We start from the raw sequence: 23,814 nt of genomic DNA on the forward strand, positions 1-23,814 counted from the left end.
GGTGACAAGTGGCGTTCCTCAGGGGTCAGTATTGGGACCAGCGCTGTTTAACATCTTTGCTGGGGACACGGACAGTGGGATGGAGTGCACCCTCAGCAAGTTTGCCGATGACACTAAGCTGTGTGGTGTGGTTGACAGGCTGGAGGGAAGGGATCCATCCAGAGGGACCTGGACAGGCTTGAGAGGTGGGGCTGTGCAAACCTCACGAGGTTCAACAAGGCCAAAGGCAAGGTTCTGCACATGGGTTGGGGCAATCCCAAGCACAAATACAGGCTGGGCAGAGAATGGATTGGGAGCAGCCCTGAGAAGGACTTGGGAATAGTAATGGATTGAAAGCTGAGCCAGCAATGTGCGCTCACAGCCCAGAAAGCCAACTGTATCCTGGGCTGCAGCAAGAGAATGGCCAGCAGGTCGAGGTGTGTGATTCTCCCTTGTGAGACCCCACGTGTAGTACTGTGTCCAGCTCTGGGGCCCCCAGTTATAAGGAGATGGACCTGCTTGAGTGGATCCAGAGGAGGCCACAAAGATGATCAGACGGCTGGAGCACCTCTCCTGTGAAGACAGTTTGAGACAGTTAGGGTTGTTCAGCCTGGAGAAGAGAAGGCTCTGGGGAGACCTTATAACAGCCTTCCAGTACCTAAAGGGGAGGCCTACAAGAAAGCCATAGAGGGACTTTTTACAAAGGCATGTAGTGATAGGACAAGGGGTAATGGCTTTAAACTGAAAAAGGGCAGATTGAGATCAGATGTAAGGAAGAAGTTCTTTAATGTGAGTGTGGTGAGGCACTGGAACAGGTTGCCCAGAGAAGTTGTGGCTGCCCCGCCCCCCCAGGAAGTGTTCAAGGCCAGGTTGGACAGGGCTTTGAGCAACCTGGTCTAGTGGAAGGTGTCCCTGCCCATGGCAGGGGGTTTGGAACTAGATCATCTTTAAGGTCCCTTGCAAACCAAACCATTCTATGATTCTATTACATTCTGGAAAAACGACAAGATCAGATTGATGAAAAAAATTAAACCACAGATCAATGATTATGGTGGAAAGGACAAAACGATTAAGGGTACGTAAGTATTTTGACACTGAATGGAATTATTTCTGTTTGCACAGAAAAATTATTTGGTTTATTCACACACAAATTGACTTACAATGTATATATAATAGCAATGATGACATCTTCTAGATTGCTATAATTAGCATAGACAAATAAAAATTTTATTTTGTGAAGAATATTAAATTAGCATTTTCAAAAAAATTTTACATTCACAGTCAGTAGAAACCAGCTATATGGGGCAATGCAAATAAATAACATACTTGAAGTTAATATATACAAATGAATAATTTTAGTCACACAGCTGCTGCACAGCTTAAGTTACTCATATATAATTTTGTAGGCTTGAAACTTGTGTATCAAATAGTTGCAGAGACATTTCCTTGGAACTCTGTAGCTCCAAGGAAATATAGCTCCCTCATTATTTAAGTGAATAAAAAGCACTGAAGACCTATCTTTCAAATATAAAGCAGATGCATGACCCTGTACTTACACCCATGGGTATTTTCAGTTACTATTTTGTTTACTGGCTAAGGTCCTTAATATTTTAATAATAAAAATTATGAGAGAGATGAAGAATAGAATAAAATAGAATAGTTTCAGTTGGAAAGGACCTACAATGATCATCTAGTCCAACTGCCTGATCACTTCAGGGCTGACCAAAAATTAAAGCATGTTATGAAGGGCATTGTCCAAATGCCTCTTCAACACTGACAGGCTTGGGACATTACCTTATAGTAACCACTATAAGGTTTAAACTTCATTCATTAGTTAGTCCCAAAAGCTCATAAATGCAAAATTATTTGAGAAATACTATTTAAAGTAGGTAATAGTTGAGAATTGCTCTAATTTTAACTCTAAAAAAAAAAAATCTAATGAAATCATCCTTATGAGATGATAGAATAATTCAGCCTATTAGAAATAAATCAACAGCAACAAAAAAGCAAGAAAGATCAGGACTTGCAAGGTTGGTTATTGTCAGAGAAATTCTCCAGCTTCAACACAGAGCTCACATTTATATAATCAATTTTCTTTTAGTAAAATTAGCTGCTGTTGCACAAAGCAGATTACAGTGCAACTGGTTTAACCTTGTACTAGCTGAGAGCTATACATCTCAAGTGAAAGAAGCCTTTGTATTTGTTGTTTGATGTTTTTGTACCTTCCAACTATTCTTCAGTGCACAGTAATTCAGCTAGAGCAGTTAATATCCAAAGTAACTAAGATTAAATCTCTTGATCTAGATCTCTCTTATTCTTCTGGTACAATTCCTACAGCTGGGCATGCAACTTTGGCTAAGGTTCTACAATCCTCCCTCCAAAAATGTGTTTCAAGATCCAAATTGTCTCAACGGTTGAGATTGTTTCACCTCTTCCTGTTTTGAACCACTTCAGATAGACAGTTTCATTGCTCTCATGCTGTCATCACCTAGCATAAATAAAAAGGATCATTTTCTTATAAATAATTGGAAGATCACAAATACCTACTAATTGCCTTCTGTATGGAAACCAAGTGAAGAAAACAAAGGAATTCACTAGACGTTTACAACGGGAATGCTCTTAGCTGGATTTACTATACATGTTTACATCAACAGATAGCTACAACAGGAATGCTCTCAGCTGGAACCAGATCCAGCCACTCTGCATTTCAATTTGAATAGTGCAGAAGGCCTTAGAATTAGAAGGAAAAGAGGCTCTGGCCTTGTGATAGCATGTTGTGTTTGTAAAAATACTTTGGCTAATTTACTCCTGGGACTCTCTGGAGGTTTATGAGTGTCCAAGCCCGCCAAACTGCACAGCTTTCACACACCTATTACAACCAGTTAGACCAGAACCCTCACTTCCCTTCAGGACTACAGTATTCCTTCACACCATTAGTTGCTGGTTTTAGTCAGGCAAAATTCCTCTTAGCTTCTATCAGAGTTTTACCAACGTGAAGACCGAACGATTTCAGTCTTTGAAAATAAAGAGGTAAGAGGTTAATGCACTAACCCAATCAACCAGCTTCATTAGATGGATTTTAAACTTTACCTAGGAGTTTCTCCAAGCTGCATTCTACACATCACTCATATGGCTTTGTGGTGGGATAGTTTAACAATAACCAAAACAACTAAGTTGCATGTCCAACATTTTGTTACCTTTAGCATTTCAAATTTCTCCAGGAACACTGTAATTCCATCCCACTGCACACCATCCTTTGTCTACGTTTGCAAAGATGTCTGGTTTTATATGTTCTTACTCCTCAGCTGACTGAGTCAGGGCTATCAAAGCCTAACCAGCTCCCAGGTTATAGCTTATACAAATGATGAACTAGAATGCCTTTCTGTTATTGTTTTAAAAGGCTCCTACCTCAGACCCATTCAGTGTCCCCAATACTAGTATAGGCAGATTCTTTATCCTCATCTGAAGTGGAAAGACATGAACAATGATTTAGCATTTAGCAAAAACGAGGGAGTCCGGGCTTAGGGAAATATGAGTTTTCTATTGGTAACAGACCTGTCTGAGGACCACCTTGTCCTATCCCAGTGCTTCTACAGTATACCCTGTTAGAGGTCTCAATCCTTAACCCCTAACCTAAAACTGCAGATGACTGTAATATGTTCTTTCTCCTTTCAGCACCTGGGCTCTGGGTAGTCAGCTTTCTAGGCAATGGGAACAAAAAGTAGTCTCTTTTCAATTGCTGCAGATGCTTTCTACCCATGTTGGGACAAGCTATTAAGTCCTAATTAAATACCAAGTTCAAGATGAAAGAAAATTAAAACTGCACATCTATTAAAAGAAATAATTATTCTATAATTTAAATACAGCTCTTCAATAGTGCTCAGGAACATATAATAAAGACCATGTATGGGTAGGTGTAATTGGATGCAGTTGCCTTAGGAACAGATGTTTGGCATATAAAGCAGAAAGCCTGCTTAAAAGGCAAATTCAGGCTTAAGCCTGGTGGGTGAAACCTGGCTTGACTGAAGTTACTGACAAAAGTGCCATGGGCTTGGTTGGAATCAGGGATTCATTCCAACAGCTTTTCTAATTCTCTCATATTTGCAATATTATTATGAGTGCAGAGCTGAATAATATATTACTTTGAGCCAGAAGTGCTCTACTGGAGGTACATTTCCCAGTTTCCTTTGTGCAGTAAGTTCATCAAGAAACAAAAAGTACCTAGGGAATCATAAGAGAGTCTAGGTTTACACTCCAGAGATTCTGATATTATTCCCACTTCCAACGTATTTTTATTATGTAGACAAGAGACTTTGTGCTTTTAGAGAAGTGTTATTGTAGGATGTAAAAGAATCTGACATGCAAAAAGAAAACACTGTCTGGTATACAAGTGTCATTTTAAAGTAATATTAATAGCAAGGATTCCTGTGCAAAGATGCCATGCAAAAATCTTCATTTTCTGAGTCTTCTAGAAATAAATACAGACCTCCTAATATTGTTTGCCAGAACGATTTCCAGTGAGATTCAACTTCTACTATGCATATGCCAGAAACAGAATGTCCAAATTACTCCTCCCAGTACAAGATTCAAGACGTGTTTCTTGTCCATGTATTTCTCGACAAAGAATATATTTGTTCATGTTTCTATGATTTACTGACCATTTTTGCTGCCATTTGGAGAAATATTATAAAACACAAAACTGCTTCTCATCCTGTATGAAGTCAGAACACATATACAGCCCTCTATCTCTTGACATCACTATCTGCAAAAGATGAAGAATTTCCTACAGAAATTGAACTAGATGTTATTAAGGTGTAAAGTTTGAAATAGCAAAGGATACTATATTTTCTTACTGTCTTTGAAACAAGAAAAGCAAATGAAGAAGTTCTTTATTAAATAAGTTGTTTACTAAATGATACTTCCCAAAGACTAGGAAATAATTTCATGAGCAGGAACCGTAAGGTCAAATTCTATGCTGTACCCCCTAATAGTATCATAATAAATCTTACAAGCCAACTGTAGGAATGCAGTGATTTAAGATAAATTTCTGCACTCTTCATATATTCTCCCAGGATAACCAGGCAAGCTGGAGAAACCATCCTGGAGTCAGATAGCCTCCTGAAATCCCTGCAGCCATACATACCGTAGCTCTAATCCTCCATGTTAATCTTGTTTTCATTCCAACACATGTATTTTCCCACACTGAAAAAGAATCTTTTAGAAAAGGGCTTTTTTCCCTGTATACCGGGAGAAGGTTCATGTGGTTGGGTACAGGAGTCTCACAATATATTTACAATACCAATAAAATGTGAGCTTATGTTAATTTTCAAGTCAGACCCACCTGTCATTCCCATGACTATAGAGACAGCTTAAATTGGTTTTGAACTCCTGAATGCACTGTAATTTGCCTTGTCTGGGCATAATCTCTGGTATGCATGAAAGCTGAGCTACTAGATTCAGGCCCACAGAATATACTTGTAATGTATATAAGAAATAGCTGAAATACAAGTCCTGAACAACAGAGGCCTCTAGTCACAACACATGATGTAAAAGTGTCAGGAAACTGAATATATGGGGAAAAAAAGCCCCTTCTGTTCTTTTCTCACTCCTCTTGCTCAACTTGAAAGTGATCCAAATGCCTAACTTTGATTACAGACATTTTCCATGGCTCTACTGACTTTTAGGTTTTGATTTTTGCCTGCCTTTTTCTATTACATTTGTTTTACATTATTTTGCAACTTCTTCTCTTTAACTAGCCTCTGAAAATCAAACCTAAATATGCTTCTTCACATTATAAATGCCTTGTTTCTGAAAGGGAGAAAGATCCACAACTGAGAAGTTATCAGGCCAGCAGGACACTGTAAAACTAAATGTTATACAGCAAAAAATAACTGCAGCAGAAATACAAAGAACCATGTTTTCTGTTATTAATTTCTGTTCCATGGAAAGTGCAACCCAAAAATATAAGCAGTAGCTAGTGTCCAAGTTGAAAAATTAAACATGATTACATAAGACTATTACCATGTTAGTTTGCCCAAACAAATACTAGTCTAAATGGCTGCATATTTTACTAAATCAGTCTCAAAGCTTTCAAAAGACGTTTCATGAAGTGAGCAGGAGACACAACAGAATCATAAAGTCATGAAGATATATTTCCTGTTTCACGGTGCAAACACTGCATGGTTGATGTTAATCCTGGCACTGAGTATTTCAGCTAGGGCGAAAATTTGCAAGCAGATAATCCCTAATGAACACCCGACAAACCACATTGTCTGGATACAGGTTACTGTTTGAAAAAGGAAAGCCAACTCCAGGCTTTCAGGACATGACCATGAAGACACCATCCTCATCCTCACACAAGCACTGAAGGGCAGGTCCTCAGTTCACTTCCCACCTGATCACAAGCCTGTGCTCTGTTCACACAACTGCAGGGATCTGGCAAAGCCAAAGCAAGATACCAGGGTTGAAGTAGAGCTGCCAGACTGCCACAGGGCTCACAAAAACCACAAGTGTCAGAGAGTTTAAGAGTCAAATGACTTGGCCTGCTCTAGTACACATGGACAGTGGACAACAAGCTCAACTTTCATGTTACTTTGGTACCTTAGCTGGTGTGAAGAAGAGATAGTGAGGAAAAGCATCAAATCTGTGCTATTTCCAATGTACAAGTCAAGGAAAAAAAGCTGAAACCCTTTAGGTTGTCACTACCAGATCAGTGCTACCACCTGTGCTACCATTATTTATATTGCAGTGGGACTGGTAGGACTTTGCACCACTGTTCAAAACTGAAAATATGGTTGCTCCCTTTAGACATATAAGGCCCCTTTTCATGAACTATTATTGCACAGGGGCCAGTTACAGTAAAGCAAAGAGAATATTTAATTGCAAGATCAAGGCCTTATTATTTCACTTAGCAGTCAGTTATCTTCTCTTGTCCTGGAGAAGCTCAAAGATTCAAATTTCCTCGCCTTGTATGACTGGCTTGCTGAGTTAATATATCCTGTTGGCTATGTGATGTCATCCTTATTTTTCTAAATGTTAGGCCACCTAAATTCCTACACTACTGGAATAGCTTTTCTCAGAAAAAACAAAAAGCTCAATTCTTACATTGGCCAGATATACTCAGGGAAACAAAATGACAGAAAGCAAAATAAGGCGTATTTGTTACAAAAAAGAACCTCATGAGGCCCTCAAGTTCAAGAGAAAAATAGAGGTGTCTGAAACCACTTACATGCACTTTTTTATAAGGGGAGCTGGCTGAGTGCAGCACAAGCTCGCCAAAGTTTAAAGACAGTGAAATTAGGGAATACCACCCTTGCATCCCTCCTATCTATGGCATGTTTCATGGGGTGGTTCATAAAGCAAATACTTCTCTATGGCCTTCCATGCAATCACAGCATCTTTTTTCTTCCATGGATGTGCTGAGGAATGAAATAACATGTGCTGAGTGAAGATAATCAGAGAATCAAAAATGTTAAGGGAAGCAGGTTCTACTACAAGATGTATCACGCGAAGGCTAGCTATTCCCTAAGTAGGAACCATGATCTGCAGATGAATTTCTTTCTCCAAACACAAATGCTCATTGTATTGCTGTTCTCAGGGTAGTCATCATTCACTAGCAATAGTGGAAAGTCTATGGCTTCAGCTTCCAAAACAAAGAGAGGGACAGAAGTACACCCTCAGATGCTCCAGAAAAAGGCACTTTGCCAAAGGGCTAAAGTTGCCTTTATGTAACTTTTCCATCCCTCTCTTTATCCTGAGGTTTATTTAACCTCAAGTAAACGGCAGCAATTACCAGCAGCTTCTGATTTACACCAGGAATATGAAACAGAAACACCTCATATGTTAAAGAGAGATTAGGACACAAAAATTCACCTTGAAGACATGAAAAGATGAGCCAGAATCTGGTCAAATTAGCTATTAGGCTAATGAGCATGGGTGGTGATGCACTAAGCAATTCCAAGAGGGACAAACATCTGGGCCCAAGAGTCTCTGTCCTTTTGTGTCTCTGTGTTTCAGTAACACTCCAGTTACACAACAGTATCTGATATTATGGTAGACCAGCACAGACTTTGCAGCCAGATTCCAATGCCATTATCTTATGCAATTAACTGCTTTTATTAAACAAGTTATTAAGCTGCAAATATACACCACACAGTACACTCCAGAACTGTTACAGAAATTTAGCCTGATGAAGGGCCTCCAATAAAGACAGTTCCAAAAATCAGCATTTGTTCATAATTCTTGATAGTTTCCAAATTCTTTTTTAACAAATTAGCTTGCTCCTTTGTTATTCCACATCAATACAGAATAGTTTGTGTTTTTAGCAACAATCCATTACTATGGATTCAACACATTAATTAGTGAACACATTCATATTTCTATTTAAAAAACATACAGTTCACCGGTGAAAGGAGTCTCAAATGCCAGATAACACTCTTCAAAACTGCTAACATGGGCCCTGACTTTGCAAAGATGTACAGCTAGCTTTAGTAGTAGGTTTTCATGATGGAGACTTCAGTGTATATTCTACCAAAATAACAATGTTCAATGATAACATTTGTTAAGCATATAAAACAAATGCTGGAAGCCAACAGCCCCCTATTTGCTGTCCCATGGACTGTTTTGCCTAAATGGCATACTGTAGATGACATGTAACTAAAGCTGCACTGAAAAATGTTAAAAGAACCAATTAATTTGTTTAAACAGCAAACAAACAAAAAAGAGGAGTCATTTTGTAGATGGTAATTTTTAGTTTCTTCACTGTGAAAACTAGATACAAAATACAAAATATTTATCCAGCTGCCTAGTTAAAAGTGGTGGTTACTTAACACTAGAAGATTAAAATTATTTAGTAAACAAGTTACTAAATGTTCACTAAACATTTACCACTTACTAAACAATTCAAAATGTTTAGTAAACCAACTTAAATTAAAATTTGCTTGGCTTGACAGCAAGCAATTTAAAACTTAAAATCTGTGATTAATGAAGCTCTATATTGTAACAGGAACCAGTTTTCTGCATAGCATTGGCCAAAAATTACTTTTCTTACCACCTGCCAAAAGCCAAAGAACCTTCATGTCTCTTCTCCATTGGGATTGTCTTGAAAAAGAAACTTCTGAAAGGCTGGCTATATTTCAATCTCCCTTTTTCTTTAAATATTCATATGGTATCTTCGCAGCTGCTCAGTATTCATCACCTGTACTCCTCTGCCCTGTCTCCCATGGCCAGATTGTGCTACTCCACACTCATTCTCAGTTGCAAGACCACCCAAAGAGTTAAAGCCCACTGGGGCAAATGGGTTCCCTTTCCCATGAGAAACATCTCCTGTAATATTCTGGGACATCCACTGCAGACTTAGGATTAGGTCTCTGAAATATTTTAAGAGACTGTCTCTGGGGACAGTTCTTCTCAGTTACAATGAGTACTATACATACGAGGAAACGGCTTTCGGAGTTTTTATATGAGCTTTCATGTGGATATAAATCAGTAATATCCCTGGTTTGTGTATAACCACACGTAGGTTTAGCTTGCACAGACAACTATAGCTGACATTTGAAACAACAATGCTACAGTACTTTTAAATCTGCAATGCAATTCATTACCACTGCTTTCATCACCTGTGGGGGTTAGCATGTTTCCTTAGCTTTTCTTTCTAGCATAATAATTAGTTATGTTAGTATTGCCAGTGAAGAGTATTAAAAAGAAAAAAATTAATGACACCTCAGGCACTATAAGCCTGGCTTAAAAAAAAAAAAACAAAAAAAGAGATAAAGCACATATTTTTACTTGTCTTCTAAGCTGAGGCGGGGGGGGGGAAGGGGGGTTGACCTATAGACTGACCCTGGGGCAGCTATCCAAATTACTCTCCCAGAGGAAGACATCTAGAGGTTACTCCATGTTTCCACCTGACCAGCAAGATTCTCATGTAATCATTTGACTCAGGAACAGCAACATGAACAATACCACCGAGTCTTGCATTAATTACATGAGCATTACATTCACTATTTATGTATTGGAAAGCAAGTAATCCGTTTTAGATGAATCATAGCTGGCCTGAAAATGGCTTTCCCCAGAGAAAACAATACTGTACAACTTCTGTCTTTGAACTTCTGGAGATTTCTGTGTATTACCTCAAAAAATAAGTTAAATTCTCGCTCAGATGCAATATGAGAAACCAGTGTTTTAATTTTATTTTTTAATAATTTCAAGCATTTCTGGTTTTATCCTGATTCGTATCCCCACTGGATTTGCTTCTAGCAAGTGTGAAAGTTACATAGCACATGAAAAGCAGATCACAAGGAGGAACATTGGGGATCAGCTGGAAACACTGGTCTTTAGCTCTATAACTGATACTCCAATATTCGTAAGGGTTCAATGCTCATACTTTCAATTAGCTAAAACCAACGCTAAACTACTACCTGGAAAGGTTATCAAAGTTCAGTAACTGGGCCATTTTCATACTTAGACAATTATGCTTTCTGAGTAATGTCCAGGATATTTGTAAGCCAACATGTTCCAATATGTTACTTATATTGGTGATAGCACTTAAATTCCATGTCCAGGTTAAGACCTACTGTGCTACATGCTGGAGGAGTACAACACTGAAATTCTGGGCATTAAAACTGTATTGTTTATTTTGTTATTGTTGAAATAACTATGAAAAAACATTAAAAATAGAAAACTAGTATTTAAACTAGAAGAGAGGAGCAGAGCCAGAAAACTTCAGTTAGTGGACATAATCTTTCCCTTTCACCTGAACAACAACATGCCATTTACAAGTTGACACTGGAACAACCTGGAATTACTCACAGGGTGAAAGTCTCATAGAAATGTACGTTCACAAGCCACGAACCACAGACTGAGGTCAATTCCTACTAAACAGAACTGAGGCAAGTTGAAAGTACATACTATTCTTTTAATATTCTTTCTGCAGGTAGAGTAACATCTGTAAAGCACACAAAGAAGGTAGGTGAATAAAGGTGGGAAGCCAGGTGGTCTCTTGGGCATCTAAAAGGAGGAAGGGACCCATATAATCCTGATCTGTCCATAACACGTCTGTATTTAGGAACACATGCTAAGGATATTCAAAAGTCCCTGCCGTAGAAGACAGACCCTAATCTTAAACAAGTAGTAGAAGCAGGTGATCTGTAGGAAGAGGCAAAGATTGCAAAATAGGGATAGCTGGCTCAAGCCCACATGAATATATTTAAAATACTAATCACATAATGACAGACTGTGATACTGAATCACCACAAAATAGACCTAGTTAATGTAGAGAAAAATGAATGTTTGGCAAAGGTGCTAGCTGTGCACATTTCAGGTGGAAACAAGCACCCTGCCAATTGCTACAGTTATTAAAATAGACAAGTCTTCCATACAGATCAGTAAGGCAGTTCAAGAGTTTAGTGACACCTGATTTTCTCAAGTACAGAATTGCTCTTAGGGATGATATTTCTAAAAATATTTAGAAATCTAACTCCTACTGATAATGGCGTGAAATGGAAATGTAAAATATGGCTGTTCACCTCCAAACTTGTCTCTGCTATTAAACTGAAGTCACAGGCTTTTAGAGGCAGAAATCATTGTAATTTATTTAACCTTCAAGGAAGAGAACAGCACTGCTAATACAGCCCTAACAACAGTTTGATCTCCATACAAAAAGCCTGTCACTGCAGTCTAAAATTTTGTGGTGTTTTGTTTGTTGTTGTTTTTTTTAATTAAATCCTTGATCCCTATGTGTTAAATAAAAAAACTTAAAAGTCAATTAACATAATTCTTGCTGATAACTAGGATTTCACAAATGCTAAGCTCTGTTATTGATATAGCTGCATCAGAGTACGATTCTACAATCTGACTACATCTTACATGTGTTTCTTCCCTCCTGCCTTTGCATTTGAGAAATCAAATCAGATGCTGCAAAATAGTCCCTATGGGACAAGTATGAATATTTGATTTAGACTGGAGAGCAGTTATTCACATAATTAGTTACCCTGAAAATCAATAGTGAGAATTTCAGAAAAATAAGAGCTGCCAGATTGGATGAGGACACACTCCTGTCCTCTTTCTGAAGGCGGGCAGACGCTACAGAGGAAAGCGCAAAAAGCCCTCAAGAAGCAGCCCCCTCCCAGCCCAAAAGGGCCTAATTTGAATTCTGAATAATGGAGTTTAATATCCTCTTTCCCAGCTTACAATTCTAGATCTTGTCAGTGCTATGAATTACAAGCCCTTGAATTCTTGATCTCAAGAACAAACATTTCTTTTTCTATCAGTTTTTAATTGACGGCTTTTCAGCTTCATTGACTGTCCACCTGTTTGTCTCTTATGACACAATAAGAAGAAAAAATATCCATCTGCCTGAGCAATATGTGCCAGTACTTTCCATACTTTCGTTTCAACCTCTTTAAGGTAAACAGCCAAAACTCTTGAGACTCTTTATAGATTGTCTATACTCCTTCTCCCTACTCATTTCAGAGCCTTCTGTAATCTTTTTTGAGAGGAGATAACCAATATTACACAGTATTTCACTAGGCTGTACCATTAAATTCTCTGAAGGCATGATAACACAGAACTACGTTACCTTATTCCAGTTCCTAAAAGCTGGATTGCAAGTGCAGTCAAACAGCAGAGGTCTTCCCTGAGCTGCGTACAGTCTCAAACCATTCCCTCTCACTAGCTGATGTAATGATGTGAAATTTTGCAGGTAATTTTAGTATTTTCAGGAAACATGAGGCTTCTATTTGTGATAACCGAATGTCATTTGTTGACATTTGGGCTATTCACCTGGCTAGGTCAGGTCTCCCTAGAGTAATGACAAGTCCTTTCTCATTCTGTCCAATCCCATATCAGTTTGTGTCTTCAGCAGATTTTCACTTCTTCCTCCCCTCTTTCCATCTAATGTGTAAGTATATTAAATACTGGAGTTGATACAAAACCTTGAGGTGTCCCAGTATGTTTTAAATGGTCAGTTTTTTACCACAACAAAACTAGACTCCAACCAAGTTTTGGAGTCATGGCAACACTACCTGTGATTACCTCTGGTACTTTCTCCATGGAATTTTGCTAAAAAGACTAGCAAAAGCTTTCTGAATGTCTCAAACAATTTTATACATACATACATACATCTATCTATATATATAGTCTAAATTAAGTATGAGAGGAATACACTCCAATGTGAAAAAAAACAGACCTGGCCCTACAGGTGATTTAGTCACAATAAAAAGAATGTCACTGAGAGAGAGACCAAATCTAGACCACACTAGATTACAGACTTACTTTCCAGAAAGCATGTCCGTTATTAATGCACTCCATAATTATCGTGCCAACAGCATCTAAATCTAAATACAAAGGCACAATAAGATGACAAAAAAGTACCCATGGTGGAATTTGAACTTACTAAATATCGTTTGTTCACAGTTCTTGGGCCAATTAAACCTTCTAACTGGAAAGTCACAAGGAAAGTCCATATCCCAAAACCTGGCATAAGCTCAGCTTGAAAGACTATTCAAAGAGGTTTCAAAGTAGCTCTGACAAAGCTAACTTCCTGCTTTTGATGATCTACCCCATTTACATGCAGTCAACGGTTCAACAGATGCAGTTCAACACAGCTCTTCTTCAGCCATGCCATATTATATCAGCTAGAGAGATGGGTCTTTTCTTCTGCATGTTCTTCTACATTCCTAGCAACTCAGATTTTAAATTGGCAGTGACTTCACATAACCTATTATTTTTAGACATACATTTATGAAACTCAGACACTTTGTATATTTATCCCCCACCATTACACCTCAAGTATGTAATTTTGTTATTCAGAACAAGTTACAAGAGAAAATATAACTAGAATAGCAGGCTTAGGCTTGCAATTAACTTTTTCAGACAGAGCTATAAATTTCAATAAATAGGTTATAATTGAGAAGCCAGCATGACCTTTATTACTTCAGAAGGTTCAGACATAGCAGCTCACTGAGACTTCAGCTGGACTATTAGTCACTCTGTCAGATAGAAGCACTAACATCCAACTCAGTCTGGCACCAGCATATGATCTGATCCTGAAAACTGACCTGAATAAGCTCTACTCTCAGGAATGGTCCCAGTCCAGGCAATGGAATTACTCTTAGAGAAATCCCATACTCCCTGTGAGTAAAGTAGCAAACATCAGATATTTCTGTCATAAGCACAATCAAGCAAAATAAAAGGCTTTTACAGAAGTCCTAAAATATTTATCAGTAAAGTCCTATAATCTGGCAATCAAGATCTCTTCCTCAGAAAAAATGAACTAGTACCGTGTACCATGCTTTCTTGTATCATTCTCTTCCATGATTAACCACATTGCCAAACAGATAATCCATGAGTAAACATTTCAGAGTGTTTACACTTAATACTGAGGAAAGTGCAACGTGAAAACAATCACTTTGTCAGAGCCAGTCTTCCCAGCAGAGCAATGGTTTCTCTTGCAGCAGAATCCTTTCTACAACAAAATCCCTGTGATGTTATGAACGACAATAAGACAACCAAAATATTTTTATGACTTCAGTTAATGGGTAAGTTACTCTTAGAACTTGTTAATATATGCAGTTGCCATCATGGTGATGAAAGATGGACAAGAAATAGGATGCGTTACATGCAAAAATACTAGTTGATATATTACAACCACTCAAGGTATCACTTTCTTTGTAAATCATGCACATGGAGGAATACAACTAGGTCGCTCTTCATATTGATATCAGCATGTTTCTTCCTCAGCTGCAGGCATATGGAAGAACCAGTTCCATTTGACATAGGAAGAGGCATAACACTCAGGTCAAGTGCTGTGAAAATCTGACAGACTCCCAGAACAACGGAAAGACGCACTAATAACGTGTTACTTTTGAAAACAGCATGTGCGTGAGCTCACTGGGGCTTCTACACAGCCGTCAAAAACACAGCGTCACGAAGTGTGTCTGCAACATTAAGACAAATATTTGACCTATTTTCTTAACGGGACTGTCGTGATTATTGCGCGACGCTCCTGCGAGCCAGCAGCTGCCTAAGGAGCAGTGCAACACGGGCACGGCACGCTGTGCAGAGCGCGGGAGCGTTCCACGGGGCGAGGTTTTCCCACCGGGTAAAGCGGCCAGAGCCCCGCGCCCACCCTTCCCGGCCGCTCGGGGCCGCCGGGCCCCCACGCAGAGCGCCGGTGCCCGTCCCCCGCCTCGCAGCCCCCAACCCCCGGCCGCGCCGGCGACTCACGTTTGTAGCTGGCGGCCCAGGGCTGGTAGCCGTAGTAGCCGGTGATGCGGAGGATCCGCTCCTCGATGGAGGTGAGCCCCACGGAAGCGCTGGTGAGGTCCTCCACGGAGCGGGACCACTTCAAGTCCTCTTTGATGGCCTCGTCCACCACCAGGTACTTCAGCTGCCGCAGCTGCGGGCTGATGTCGGACAGCCGCCGCGGGCTGACATCGGGGGAGCGCCGCATGCCGCTGGGGGCCGGGAGAGGGGCGTCAGCGGGGCCGGGGGGGCCGCCCCCCCCCCCCCCCCGCCAACTTCGCCCGGGGCCGGCGGGACCTCCGCCGGCAGGTGAGCGGGCCCGGCGCCCGCGGCGGCGCCGCAAACTTTCCTCGCCGCCCTCCACCGGAGCGACCCCCGGGGCGGGCGGCGCCGCCGGGTGAGGTGAGGTGGGGTGAGGTGAGTGGGATGTCCCCGTCCCTCCCAGCCCGCCCGCCCGGCCCCGCAGCGGTACTCACAGGGTGGCGGCTTTGCCCCGCGCGGAGCCGTTGGGGAACTCCCGGATCCCCATGGGGAGCAGCAGCGATGGCTGGGGGGCGCCCAGACTTCACGGTGGGGCGAGCCGGCGGCGCTCACCGGCCGGGTAAGAGGCGGGAAGGAAGGAAGGAAAGAGGGGAGGGAGCGGGGATGCGGCGGCTCCCGCGGCAGAGGGTCCCTGGGCTAGCGCTGGCCGCCGGCGGCGGGAGGGGCAGGCCGGGAAACGGGCGGGCCGCCGTTGCCGCCTGCGAGGCGCTGCCGCCTGCGAAGCGCCGGCGGCGGGGGCCGGGCCGGGCCGGGCAGGGCGCGCTCCGCTCCGCGCCCCCCACCCCGCGCGGTGCCGCCGGCCGCCAGCAGGGGGAGCCCCGCCGGCCCGCCAACCGCCCGCGCCGCTCGCCCCCTGGCGGCCGCGAGGCGGGGCGGGGCGGGGGCAGCCCCCGGGCAGCCCCGACCGATCCCGGCTCAGGAGCGGAGCGGAGCGAGGGGCGGACGGCACCTGTCTCGCCTCGCCTCGCCTCGCCTCGCCGGTGGGGCGGGCTCCGGTCGGGTGCCCGGGGCGCGGCCCCGGCGCTGAGGGAGCCCCACGGCCGGGGTGCGAGGCGGGGGCGGCGGCCCGCGGCTCTGGGAAGGGCCGCGTCGTTCGTCGCGGTGTCGCCTCGTCCGGCGTCAGCTAGGAAGGAGCGGCGGAACGGCGATGCGAGGGAGCCGGGGCACGGGTGGGGTGGGCTGCGCCCCCGCGGGCCGAGAGGGCTCGCGTGGGGCGGCCGCCGGGTCCCCCGGCGGGGAGGGAGCCTGCGGCCGCGGTGAGGGGCTGCCCCTGGCTGCAGCGACGAGACCACGGTGAGGTTAAGCCTCAGTAACTGCGTGAGCGCAGGTGCGTACCTTGCACAGGCGTTTAAGTCACAAGCAGGCAAATTAAAATCCCCTAACAGATATTAGACAAAACTTGATCACCTACAAGGAGTTGAAATTAAAATAATTTTCTGTGTATATGTCTCTCATAGGAAAAAACAAATGAAGTCCAAGGAGGAAAGGTTGTTCCCTTTCACCAGTGCACAAGCTCAGTTCACCTGAACATTAAAACACCAAGGTATTGAAAGTGGAAGCAAGGCAGTATCAGTTAAATGCAACCTCTCACTATCACTGAAGGCAACGTTACAGGATCACCGTACCATTATCAGAAAGAGGAAGTAAAAAAACCGCTAGCAGATGAAAGCCAAACTGATTATCATTTTAAATACACACATACTAAAATAATGCACTAAATTTATTTTATTTCCTCTGCAACCCTTCTTTCGAGCCTGGGAAAGGCGTCCTTGCTGAGGAGGTCGGTTTCAAAACCCCGCACAGGTGAACAGCAGTGGCCCAGCAGCGCTGGCAGAGAATAACTGTGCCGGCATTTGACGCTGCCTACCTGCGAAGTGACAGAGCTCCCCACAAGGTACACAACCAGCGCAGAGGGATGATTTAGGTTAAGATGAGAGGATGAAAACACAGCGCTCACTAAATCTACAGATACCGATTACATGGCTTGATTTAAGTCTCTTCAGGGCGTTCAGGGCTGCAGTAGTGATAACAACAGTTATGAATGGGATTAAACATTTCAGTCAGGCCTCTGAAGTCCGGCATCATTCCGTATGCAGAGCCCATGCTCGCTCTGGCTTTAAGTGATGGACAAGAATAGGATTTCATCTGAGAATTGCCTGTAATACTTCATGTATCTAGTGTCAAATTCCTCCATTATTGTAGGTACAAATCTCAAAGTGTACTAAAAATAACATAATACAGGTCCAGAAATGTAAGTCTGGGCTGGCTGTGCTCAGTACAGGGCTAATCCACATTGGTGTGAGAAAACAGTTAATATAAAGTTCTGAGTCTCAGAGCAAGCAAAGGTTCCAACAACCAAGGAAGCGACATTGTTGACCAGCCAAGTGGTGACACCTGCTGAGCACTCGCCTACCTCTTGGCATGGGCTGGCACAGACTAGCAGGGACTTGGTTAGCCCAGCTAGAAATTTCTCCTCCATCACTGAAGTATTAGTCCCAAACAGGAGCCATGAAGTCAGAGGCCCTGTTACACGCATCTCTGCTTTAATATGCCAGAACCATCTCATTCCTCTGTCCAATAAAGATTGTTTTTCTGCTATTTTATTCTTTCCCAGTTGCTGTCATTTCAAGGTGTAAATGGAATGATGGATGGGTGTTAATACTTTCTCCTGTCATGCAGGCAAGTGACTTTGGACACCTTGGGTGGCAGTGCTGACAAACTTGAAGTGAGCATGCATCTTGCAAGAGAGAAAAAAAAATTCATGGGAGTGAAAATTTTAAAGTTCACTGAAATGTTTAATAAAGATGACATTTCAAAAGTGTAGTAAGAGGCAACATCAACATAGCTAGCTCTTAGGATCTTATCAAACCCTGCTGTAAGTGATGTTTCTTCTTAAAAAATAGCTGCTGGAGACACAAGTAAAAGTTCTTGTGTGTATTATTTTAATTACGCTTAAGCATTGTAGCTAAAACAAACATTACAATATGGCACTGGACATTAAAAGATAAAGTATGGGATCCTGCATGATTCAGAATCTATAGTTATGGAGCTACTTGAGATATTTTATATGAGGAGAGAAAATAGTGTAGCATACTGGCAATGCTACCAAGAGCAGGAAACAAAAAGAAATGCTAAACAGTATATATGTATTTTAAGGAATAGCAGGCAAAATGGAGCAGGATTTGCCTCAGAGTTTAGGTTTGAGCCACCTAATATGGTATGCAACACCAAACTGGAGCCACTATAAACAGCTTTTCTGAACCTCTTACTTGTACGTTACTTAAATAAAACACCTACAATTGTCCAAACACAGAATAGTTAGGAAATAGTGTATTTTTTAAAATGGCAGAGCCCTATAGCAAGGGAACATATAGTATTTATTCCAGTATGGTGACTTCTGTCCTGTTAGATACACCTTTTTATTTTCTTCCAGACAACATGAAATTATATGCTCGACAGATAGTCAGCTCTTAAAAGGCACAGCCATTAAAATATATTAGATTAACATTATGTTGTCTACAATGTGATGCCATGTCAGAGGAAAATATAATTTAAGCTATTTATTTTCACCTCCCATCAATACTAGCTTGCCAAAAGTTTCTCTGGGATGGAATTTTACACTTATGAAAATACTACTCATTTCATGAGAAAGGTAAGTGAATATCTATATTTCTGCCACCCATCCACCCCCCAAGATAAGAGTTTTACATTTAAAGGATACAGTGACAGTAGTAGAATAAGATCGCAAAGATACTTCATTGGGCAACAAATTAATCACAACTGCAGAAACTACAGCATGAAGCTGATGTGTTGTTCCTTCTTCTCCAGTTCATAAAAGTCACCCGTAGGAACTGAGTTTTTAGAAGACAAGTCCCTCCTCAAGCAAGTACTCTTCTAACTGAATCTTCTGTATCTGATATATGTTCCCGCTTCTTAGTATTTTTAGGCTTAGCACTGAAGGTATATACCTGAGCCATTAATCAGATGTTCCCACCCCAAGGGTTTTTGGGTGCTAGACAGAAATACAATATGCATGGTAGAAGTCCTATATAATATATGGAAATGCTTGTACAGCAAAACTATTAATTTTCTTTACCTGGAGTCAAATTTTACATCCACAGGAATATAATGCTACTGTATATCCAAAGTAGCTCCAGCTCAATCAGTGGGTCTAATTTTAGTATGCTATTCAGACTGAATAGGAGTGCAACTTTGAACATAATCTATTTCACACACAAAATATTTTGAATCAGCAACAAAAGGAAATACGTAGCTAGAAACTTTCTAGTCTATCCTGGATAATCTTTGCTTGCATTTGTGTTTTAAAATATTTAGTACCACATTTAAATGGTTTAAATAAACCCAGAGAACCAAGAAAAACTGGTAGAGCAGGCAGAGAATGGCCAAATGCAAGACTGCGTAATAAGCAAAAATCAGACCGACCACATTCAACAGACTCACACTTGCTCCTTCATGTAGAGAGACAGAGACTGTGCTTGAGAGCGCAGTCAGATGGGTTTAAGACAAGTTGCCAGAGATTTTTCATGTGAGCTCCCACATTGTTCTGAGACCCCTGCAATGCACAGGACGAAACCAAACAAGCATGAGAATTTCTGACATGAATCCTTGCTGAAAGCAACTGAAAAGCTCTGGAAATTATGAGGTGGCTGCCTGTTGTATTCAGGAAGGGGCGTACAGAGTCAGTGTCCTAGTTCCTGGGAGGTATGCTGCTTTATAGAAAGCTGATTTCAATGTGCTACTTTGATTATAAACTGTTAAGTTTCTTCTTGGCCAGACACAGTGGAAAATAGAAGTCTCTTATATTTGGAACTGAAAATAGGCCTATTGTTTTTCTATCAATTGTTTGACGAGAAGTGCAGAAAAAAATAATTTAGGACATCTCATCATGTCTTGGTGGTGTTTGAGCCCTGCCATAGCCTCTCTTCCCAGTTCAAATCAAAAACTGAAATGTAAAGAGCAGAAAAATAGTAACATTTCCTTCCTCCAGCAAGAAGCCCCAAAGGGACTGTAGGAGGTGTCGATGACAGAAAATACAGAACAGCAGACCTCTTCAGTATCCCATATTTTGAGAAATGCCAGAGGCTTGAATCAGAGTCAATCTGTGTTCTACATAGCCTTGGTATCCCTTCATATTCTGCCATTTCAAGTAATTTGTACCAGAAATAATGGGCTATAAAACAGAGGTTAAGGAAAGACTAGATACTGGTCTTGCAAGTTTTCTGTGTTTATTTGTGCATCATTCCTAGTTTGTCCTTTTTGCATCAGTTTGGCTGAGAGGCCAAAAAGCAGGGAAAAAGGAAGAGGGGAAGGTCATAGCAACAGCAATCTACCCTGGCTAGCCCATGAAAACCCACAGGGGGAAAAAAAAAGGGGGGGGGGGGGGGGAAAGCAATAGCCACAAAGATATAGGGAAGAGAATGAAGGACTCTGGAGAGAACCTGAAAGAACTTGTAATGGATTTGTGCTCAGGGAAGGCAGTTGCTTTAGTGATTTAGAGCACAATATTCATATTACATTTGAAGTTGCTTATCCAGAAGGTGTGCTAGCCCCAAGAAAAACCTGATAATTCTCACCCTTCAGATAAACTTTTGTTTTTCCAGTTTTGAAGGTGGTTTTTAAAGTTGACATTTTTTTGATGCAGAAAATGTGTCGCTAGCCGTGGACTGTGCAGCCTTCTCAGCAGGAGAGATTTCTGAAGAGAAAGGAACACTTGGAGACTGATTTGACAGGCAATTTTTACTGTATAAAATTAATGGCAGCTGTTTGAAGCTGCTCATGTGTCTGAAACATTAAAAATCCCACAGCTGAATTTTTGATCTGGGAGCACAGAAGATCGAGGAGCATTACACTTTTGCCGTACGGTTCTATAGTGTGGGGCATAGCCACTTATTTCCATGTATGCATTTTGAACCCTATTCATAAGTTAGCCACACTTATTTTTCCAGATCTTCTGGAAATAATTTTGGAAGCTGCTACAAATGTTCTGCTACACCAACCCAGCCCCCACTTCTCCCTACAATATACAAAAAGGTGTCCTCTCTTCACCTGTTGTCATCTACAATGGAGATATTTCATATCATAAAGACAGTATCTCACTGCACTTTTTTCCAGCTGTTTTTTGAAATGAAAAGACTTCATTAAAAAAATCTGTTAACAGTATAAATTTTTAGTGAGAGTGACAGTAAGAACCATGGGCAATTTGCAGAGGTGCTGTGCAGGTCCCTCCTGTAGACAGCAACACCCCTATATGCTGTATATCCACATAGGGGCAGATGTTAGCACTAATGTGAGCCTCAAGGCTGCATGGCTTCTTAGTATAAAATGATATAGCATTCAAAAAATGAGTTCTTTCATCTTGTATTTCTTTAGTAGATTCTTTTATTGTGGAGATAAATTTGGAACAATGAGATTATTTGATTAAACTTTCTCAGTCACTGCTGAATGGACTACCCTGCTTGTAGAATTAATAAAAAGGCCAAGACACCTCATTAACATGCTTGGTATTGAGCTGGATTGGCAGCAGCGCGGTTTAATCCTGCCAAAGGGCATTTGCTAAGGAAAGTCAGAAAGCTTTTAAATCATGTTCTTAAAGGTTGAGTCAGGAGAAGATGACCTTGCAAAAACTGTAGTCCTGAACTGTCCAGACTGAACCCCCCAGCCCATTCATGCTAGAGCTGCTTACTGCACAGAACAGTATGTTAAATAACATGGCTTCTCCTTGTGTAATTCAATGCATCAAGATTGATTTTGCTGTGCATGCTGATTGGGAAGCTACATACAAAAGCTTAGTTTGGAAAAAGCCACATACGCTAGCATCCTCTAGCATTTTTTTTAGTAGCTGAAAGTACGCTAGCATCACCTGATGGTCTAAAGGTAAACTTCATTTACAATAATTGATACAGACCCACCACACCACTTTCACCAATGCCTCACATTCTGTATAAGCAATTAGAGCTCAGAAAGACATGGAGAAAGTGGATGAATAGCACCAGTTGTGCATAATCGTGCCTATCCAAACGTCACAAACATCAAGATTAATGTCATCATTGCTGTTTAAAATCATGCATCTATGGCACACACAACTACAGAAAGTTATATTGTCAAGTAAATTGCATTATAATTCTCATACACAACAGCCTGTAAAACAGATCTCAAACTTTTGTTTTGGAAACAGTGTTTAGATTGTTTACTTAGACATGTAGAGTGAATGTCCCCAGTAAATAAAACATTCTTTACAACTGGTTGTCCAGATAGAAATAGGGTTTTCTGTATGTAGACACAAGCACGTGCATTTCTCAACAGAAATGGGAAGTACTCAAGCAAACTAATTTCAAGTCATTAAAATTTAAGGCAAAGTTATCCACCAAGCTCAATTAATCTGATTTATTTCATGCTGGTGAAATTTAACCAGCTTAATGGAGTTGCCTCCAACATATAGCTTCTGAATTCACAGGTAAGCTCTCATTTTGAAGAGTGGCATGATTTTTGTGATCGATCACTTTATCATGTTTTCAAAAGAAATCTGACTGCAAGAAAAATTTATTGCAAGTATCTTAACTTCTTCTAAATTTGCTTAAACTAAGCATATAAAAACGTTGTAAAAATCAGTAGGTCCTTGTGTTCCTTTGTTGGTAATGTTTCTTCAAAAGTGCATTTTATATTCCTTTTCCTAGGCTGTCTTTATGGGTTTTGAGCTAAAGGTTTTCCTTTGTATAAAAGTTTTCTTTTGTTGGCCCACGCAAAGTTCCTATTCAAGTAAAATAGGGGAATGTGAGAAAATCCAGCAAAGAATAATTAAGCTGCATTGCCAACGTGATAAACAGGAGGCAGCATGTGGAAGGCAAACTAAAAACTGTATATGAAAGTAAGGAAGAGATCACATTATGCTTAGATATCTTCATTAGGAAATGGACACTCACCTTGACTGTCTTGAAATGCAAATATTGTCCTTGAAATAGTAATCCAGAGACAAAAATCGCAAGAAGGTTTCCTAGGCTGTAGGATTACATGGCACTTCGGGAAATGACAGTGCTGTGTGAGACTGAAGACCTGTGAGAAAGACTGAAGGAGAGAAACATTATTCACGCCACTGTGGGTTTTTTAATTGAGTATTTGGCTATAAAGATAAGCAAAAGTGTTAGCCTTGATATTCTTTTGTTAGAATCTGTAGTAAATAGAAAAACCAATGACATTGCAAACTTCTCTAATAGGATTTTTTAAATGCCTGCCAGAAATATCAATTTTAGCTTTATCAAATAGCTAAAGAAAAATTAGTATAATTCATTTTTATTTTTTTTTCTCCTGCTACACAACATATGGATGAAGCAGTTGAGATTTCACACATTAAAAAGTTGAAAAACAGCAACATTTTATGCTTTACTGTGCAGTGAAGAGGTAATTTGCGCCCTCTGTATCTCACATGGGATTTTTATATTGCCTCCAAAGTATTTTTTGAAAAAAATGAAAGGGAATTAAAATAGCCCCTATAAAACACAGCCATTATTGCTGCCTGAACACTGAGCTGCAGAT

At 41.1% G+C, this 23,814-nt stretch overlaps 1 protein-coding gene across 1 annotated transcript in view; it reads right to left on the reverse strand.

Annotated features, from left to right (window-relative positions):
* SLC35F3 (solute carrier family 35 member F3) overlaps positions 1-15,326 on the reverse strand; it is a 184,123-nt gene extending 168,797 nt beyond the window's left edge. Inside the window, exon 1 of the mRNA XM_074820674.1 lies at positions 15,205-15,326. The gene's annotated coding sequence lies outside the window, so the exon portion shown is untranslated. The remainder of the gene's footprint in view (positions 1-15,204) is intronic.
* Between the last annotated feature and the right edge of the window lie 8,488 nt (positions 15,327-23,814).

Source organism: Strix aluco, chromosome 3 (genome assembly GCF_031877795.1).
Source record: "Strix aluco isolate bStrAlu1 chromosome 3, bStrAlu1.hap1, whole genome shotgun sequence".
In the NCBI taxonomy this organism is placed as follows: domain Eukaryota; kingdom Metazoa; phylum Chordata; class Aves; order Strigiformes; family Strigidae; genus Strix; species Strix aluco.